The sequence below is a fragment of the Crinia signifera genome, chromosome 5 (genome assembly GCF_055691185.1).
Source record: "Crinia signifera chromosome 5, ASM5569118v1, whole genome shotgun sequence".
NCBI lineage: Eukaryota > Metazoa > Chordata > Amphibia > Anura > Myobatrachidae > Crinia > Crinia signifera.
Genome location: NC_139221.1, coordinates 203,015,300 through 203,022,834, shown reverse-complemented (window position 1 = coordinate 203,022,834; position 7,535 = coordinate 203,015,300).

Here is a 7,535-nt window from a genome sequence, read left to right as displayed (position 1 = left end):
CTTATACCCCCATACACCCACGTGCAAATGATCAGACAGTGCTGGCCAGCTCCTGGCCCGGCGCTGAAGTGTGACGTCATTGAGTATCCACTCAATGCACGTCAATCAAGTGATTAAAAGTCATGGCAACAGTATAATGACATGGTAACATAGCAACAAGGAAAAAACGTTAACAAGGAACAACTTTGCAAAGGAAAGCAATATCTCAATGCATATTAACTGTAATAGAATACAGAATACAGCAATCAGAATAAACATGTACAAGGGCAGACAATGATAAACCATATCTATAATAAAGGTACATTTAACAAGAAGCAATGTATCTAAATCAATGTAAATTTTATAAATTTTATAAGTTTTATAGATAGAGGGTTTTAAGCAACAAGATACAGTGACAACTGAGCTAGTGGGTGTTCTAAAACTATTTAGAACATAGACAGAGAAAGGCTTTCATTCAGTCCTTTCGGTGCAATAACCTGAAGTCGAAAAATCCATTCGGCTTCTCGTTTAAGTAACATGAGACCACGATCTCCACCGCGTCTGAGCGGCGGTATCTGGTCAATCATCCTATATTTTAAACTAGCTATAGAGTGTTTCGCCTCGGCAAAATGCCTGGCGACTGGTTGTTCACTTTTACCACTTTGCAGTGCTGCACGGATTGAGGAACGATGCGCAGCCATTCGTTCTTTGAATTTCCTCTGCGTCTTGCCTACATAGCTAAGACCGCAGGGACAGATTATCTGGTAGACAGTGTAGGTACTTTCGCAGGTTAAGTGGTGCCTGATTTTATATTTATGGCCAGAGTGTGGGTGCAGGAAGGTGTCCCCAGCAATTAAGTGGTTGCACGTAGTACAGCCACATTTAAAACATCCATTCTTTTTAATTAAAAAGTTTTTTGATTCTTCCCCCAGACTTGAGATATCAGTTTTAACTAAGATATCCTTAAGGTTTTTAGCCCTGGAGTAGCACGGCATAACTTTAGTGTTTTTAAGGTGCAAATCTTTGTCAGATTGGATGATTGGCCACAATTTCTTTATGTTACAATTAACCAAATTAGAGGAAGTATTAAATTGGTTCACAAATGGGAAGCAATTATCCAATTTCTCTTTATTTGGTTTTTTTTGAAGGAGTGTTTTACGATCCAGTTTAAGTACTCTGTCTTTTGTATCCAACAATAATTGTTCAGAGTAGCCTCTTTCTTTTAAACGTTCAATAAGGTTATTGATTTGATTAGTGGCCACTGTATGGTCGCTATTAATTCTGTAAATGCGGAGCATTTGCGAGAAAGGAAGACCTTTCTTCAATTTTTGTGGGTGACAGCTTTTATTATGCAACAGAGTATTTCTGTCAGTTTTCTTGTAGTAAACCGTGGTTACAATTCTTGTATCCACAATGGAAATTGAGACATCAAGGAAGTTAACATGATTTTTATCCATACAATAGGTTAATTTTACTGGGCTTTCACTCGCATTATGATTGTTGATTAACTCTTTAAATGCATCTTGGGATCCAGACCAGACGATCAGCAGATCGTCTATATATCTAGTGAAGAATTTTATATGTTTAGCAATGTCATTATTACTAAAAAACAGTTCAAATTCAACATAGAACATATACGTGTTTGCATATGTCGGAGCGACGGCAGAACCCATCGCACACCCCTGGGTTTGTAAATAATAACAGCTGTCAAATAGAAAATAATTTTTAGTCAAGATTAATTCGAGCAACAATAACCAAATGTCAATATGAGTCCCATCAAATGAACCGGCTTCCAACATAAGTCTCTTGACCGCATAAAGACCCTCATTGTGAGGGATTACAGTATAAAGGCTCGTTACATCAATAGTAATAAGCCAAGAGTCCTCTGATATACTGTCCAATGTCTCAAGCTTATTAAGTAGTGATGTGGTATCCAGCAGGTAATTAGGGTGTCTTTGTACCAGCGGTTGCAAAATCGTGTCAATCAGAATGGATGTCGGCTGGAATAATGATCCACATGCCGATATTATAGGTCGACCAGGGGGGGGATTCAGTCCTTTATGAATTTTGGGTAATGTATATAGGAGGGGTGTCCGCGGATGTTCAGGTATCAAAAGTGCGAATATTTCTTCATTTATCAAGCCTGCATCTTTTGCTAGTGTCAATATTTCACGAAGTTCTTTTTCAAAAACATACCTTGGATTTCCTCTTAGTTTAGTATAAACCCCTGGGACTTGTAGTTGTTTGTAGATCTCTGGTCTGTAGTCTGGTAAATTTTGTAGTACAATTGCACCACCTTTATCTGCTGCTCGAATTATTACTTGTGTCAAGGATGATAAATTTTTTAGTGCAGAACGTTCTTGGGGCGAGAGATTTTCTCGCTGGAGAGGTGCAGTCGCAATAGATTCATTAACATCTTTATCCAATAACCTCATAAATGTCTTTATACTTGCGTTGTATGACAAAGGATCAAAGGTAGATTTTTGTTGGAAGGGTTTCAGTTGTATAGGTATTGTTTCTTGGTTAGGTGTTGTAGTACTTTACTTTATCATTTATCATCCTTGACACAAGTAATAATTCGAGCAGCAGATAAAGGTGGTGCAATTGTACTACAAAATTTACCAGACTACAGATCAGAGATCTACAAACAACTACAAGTCCCAGGGGTTTATACTAAACTAAGAGGAAATCCAAGGTATGTTTTTGAAAAAGAACTTCGTGAAATATTGACACTAGCAAAAGATGCAGGCTTGATAAATGAAGAAATATTCGCACTTTTGATACCTGAACATCCGCGGACACCCCTCCTATATACATTACCCAAAATTCATAAAGGACTGAATCCCCCCCCTGGTCGACCTATAATATCGGCATGTGGATCATTATTCCAGCCGACATCCATTCTGATTGACACGATTTTGCAACCGCTGGTACAAAGACACCCTAATTACCTGCTGGATACCACATCACTACTTAATAAGCTTGAGACATTGGACAGTATATCAGAGGACTCTTGGCTTATTACTATTGATGTAACGAGCCTTTATACTGTAATCCCTCACAATGAGGGTCTTTATGCGGTCAAGAGACTTATGTTGGAATCCGGTTCATTTGATGGGACTCATATTGACATTTGGTTATTGTTGCTCGAATTAATCTTGACTAAAAATTATTTTCTATTTGACAGCTGTTATTATTTACAAACCCAGGGGTGTGCGATGGGTTCTGCCGTCGCTCCGACATATGCAAACACGTATATGTTCTATGTTGAATTTGAACTGTTTTTTTAGTAATAATGACATTGCTAAACATATAAAATTCTTCACTAGATATATAGACGATCTGCTGATCGTCTGGTCTGGATCCCAAGATGCATTTAAAGAGTTAATCAACAATCATAATGCGAGTGAAAGCCCAGTAAAATTAACCTATTGTATGGATAAAAATCATGTTAACTTCCTTGATGTCTCAATTTCCATTGTGGATACAAGAATTGTAACCACGGTTTACTACAAGAAAACTGACAGAAATACTCTGTTGCATAATAAAAGCTGTCACCCACAAAAATTGAAGAAAGGTCTTCCTTTCTCGCAAATGCTCCGCATTTACAGAATTAATAGCGACCATACAGTGGCCACTAATCAAATCAATAACCTTATTGAACGTTTAAAAGAAAGAGGCTACTCTGAACAATTATTGTTGGATACAAAAGACAGAGTACTTAAACTGGATCGTAAAACACTCCTTCAAAAAAAAACAAATAAAGAGAAATTGGATAATTGCTTCCCATTTGTGAACCAATTTAATACTTCCTCTAATTTGGTTAATTGTAACATAAAGAAATTGTGGCCAATCATCCAATCTGACAAAGATTTGCACCTTAAAAACACTAAAGTTATGCCGTGCTACTCCAGGGCTAAAAACCTTAAGGATATCTTAGTTAAAACTGATATCTCAGGTCTGGGGGAAGAATCAAAAAACTTTTTAATTAAAAAGAATGGATGTTTTAAATGTGGCTGTACTACGTGCAACCACTTAATTGCTGGGGACACCTTCCTGCACCCACACTCTGGCCATAAATATAAAATCAGGCACCACTTAACCTGCGAAAGTACCTACACTGTCTACCAGATAATCTGTCCCTGCGGTCTTAGCTATGTAGGCAAGACGCAGAGGAAATTCAAAGAACGAATGGCTGCGCATCGTTCCTCAATCCGTGCAGCACTGCAAAGTGGTAAAAGTGAACAACCAGTCGCCAGGCATTTTGCCGAGGCGAAACACTCTATAGCTAGTTTAAAATATAGGATGATTGACCAGATACCGCCGCTCAGACGCGGTGGAGATCGTGGTCTCATGTTACTTAAACGAGAAGCCGAATGGATTTTTCGACTTCAGGTTATTGCACCGAAAGGACTGAATGAAAGCCTTTCTCTGTCTATGTTCTAAATAGTTTTAGAACACCCACTAGCTCAGTTGTCACTGTATCTTGTTGCTTAAAACCCTCTATCTATAAAATTTATAAAATTTATAAAATTTACATTGATTTAGATACATTGCTTCTTGTTAAATGTACCTTTATTATAGATATGGTTTATCATTGTCTGCCCTTGTACATGTTTATTCTGATTGCTGTATTCTGTATTCTATTACAGTTAATATGCATTGAGATATTGCTTTCCTTTGCAAAGTTGTTCCTTGTTAACGTTTTTTCCTTGTTGCTATGTTACCATGTCATTATACTGTTGCCATGACTTTTAATCACTTGATTGACGTGCATTGAGTGGATACTCAATGACGTCACACTTCAGCGCCGGGCCAGGAGCTGGCCAGCACTGTCTGATCATTTGCACGTGGGTGTATGGGGGTATAAGGTAAGCTGACTGTTTGTAATGTACTTTATCCTGACGAAAATCATAATAGATTGAAACGTTGATCAAACTTGCTTGTACAGCGTGATTATTTCTTAAATCTGAGTGCCGCAACTCCCGTCGACATATCTCTACATTACTTTGATGGCACCAGGGACATTTATTCCTAAAGAGCAGAGTGCCGGTTTCTCCTGTGGAAATATTGTAGGAATGAATACTCGTACTTGTTCATTTCTTTAAACAAGGCACCGCTAATTATATTATCTGGATACCTTCCGTCGGACTCATTTGCAACATATTGGATTGTCCATCTACTACAAATCATCCGTATCACTGCGGTAATTCTGACAGGACACCTATGCAATTGAAGTTTATCTACCTCTGCTAAATCCAATACTAGTGTGACCCGCCGTGGTCTAGATCTTGTATTATGGCAGAACCAAATGTGACAACGGATAAGGAACCCTTCAACCCGTACAACATACCGGTTGAAAATTTATTCAGCTACTCCAAGTCAGAAGCTGACACCATCCTACATAAAGAACAATTGCTGAACGTAACTGAACTTATTCCACCTGACACAGTCTACCAAGACTTACTGCGATTGAAGAAAAAAGTTATTGACTTTGAACTGCATGGGATCACACTTAGTGATTACTACCGAGCCAAGCGCATCCCTCGCGGCTTTCGGGTACACAACTGCCCGACCATCGGTAGGATGGACCCCCACTTCTGCTCAAAATGGATATCCATCCTCAATAAATGTTCATACGATTTGATCCTGCTGGTCATTGAGCAATCAAAGAAAGAAGTAACATCAATCACTGAAAAAATTAAGGCTTTCGAGACATCGCATCTGACCAATCTTACAACAGACCCCAACACAGATTGGATGAATAAATTGACCAACCAATTGGCTGTTTATAAACAAGAACTGATTAAGTTTAAAAGAACCAAGTTTCAGAAAGTGGAACAAGATTATGAAAACCACCGTGTGTATCAGTGGCTCACAGGCAATAAATTGGGAGACAAGCAAAAACCTTTCTTTAGAAGACAAAGAAATGGCAGAACAGCACTTAATACCCAATCATCGCAAGAGACCACTAACAGCACAAGTGATTCAGAGCCCACCGTACGCCGCAGACGCCCAATCATCCCTTTAGCAGCAACAACTCGCAGGAATACTGCCAGAAAAAACGACAACCCACCAGACGTGGAAAACAAAACTGCAGGGGCAGGCCGAGGCAAGAAAGCAAGCAAAGCGAACAAATAGTTGTGAATCTATCCTCTTACGAACTTTCAAAGAGTGAACATAGCATTCTATCAAAAGGTCTCTCATTCATCCCGTCTACAGACTTCAACAACTTCACGTGGCAAATAGAAAAAACTAAACTTCATAGAAAACTCAAATTAAAAGAATATTTCGCAAAACAAAGTACTACAACACCGAAACAAAGTACTACAACACCTAACCAAGAAACAATACCTATACAACTGAAACCCTTCCAACAAAAATCTACCTTTGATCCTTTGTCATACAACGCAAGTATAAAGACATTTATGAGGTTATTGGATAAAGATGTTAATGAATCTATTGCGACTGCACCTCTCCAGCGAGCAAATCTCTCGCCCCAAGAACGTTCTGCACTAAAAAATGTATCATCCTTGACACAAGTAATAATTCGAGCAGCAGATAAAGGTGGTGCAATTGTACTACAAAATTTACCAGACTACAGATCAGAGATCTACAAACAACTACAAGTCCCAGGGGTTTATACTAAACTAAGAGGAAATCCAAGGTATGTTTTTGAAAAAGAACTTCGTGAAATATTGACACTAGCAAAAGATGCAGGCTTGATAAATGAAGAAATATTCGCACTTTTGATACCTGAACATCCGCGGACACCCCTCCTATATACATTACCCAAAATTCATAAAGGACTGAATCCCCCCCCTGGTCGACCTATAATATCGGCATGTGGATCATTATTCCAGCCGACATCCATTCTGATTGACACGATTTTGCAACCGCTGGTACAAAGACACCCTAATTACCTGCTGGATACCACATCACTACTTAATAAGCTTGAGACATTGGACAGTATATCAGAGGACTCTTGGCTTATTACTATTGATGTAACGAGCCTTTATACTGTAATCCCTCACAATGAGGGTCTTTATGCGGTCAAGAGACTTATGTTGGAATCCGGTTCATTTGATGGGACTCATATTGACATTTGGTTATTGTTGCTCGAATTAATCTTGACTAAAAATTATTTTCTATTTGACAGCTGTTATTATTTACAAACCCAGGGGTGTGCGATGGGTTCTGCCATCGCTCCGACATATGCAAACACGTATATGTTCTATGTTGAATTTGAACTGTTTTTTAGTAATAATGACATTGCTAAACATATAAAATTCTTCACTAGATATATAGACGATCTGCTGATCGTCTGGTCTGGATCCCAAGATGCATTTAAAGAGTTAATCAACAATCATAATGCGAGTGAAAGCCCAGTAAAATTAACCTATTGTATGGATAAAAATCATGTTAACTTCCTTGATGTCTCAATTTCCATTGTGGATACAAGAATTGTAACCACGGTTTACTACAAGAAAACTGACAGAAATACTCTGTTGCATAATAAAAGCTGTCACCCACAAAAATTTAAGAAAGGTCTTCCT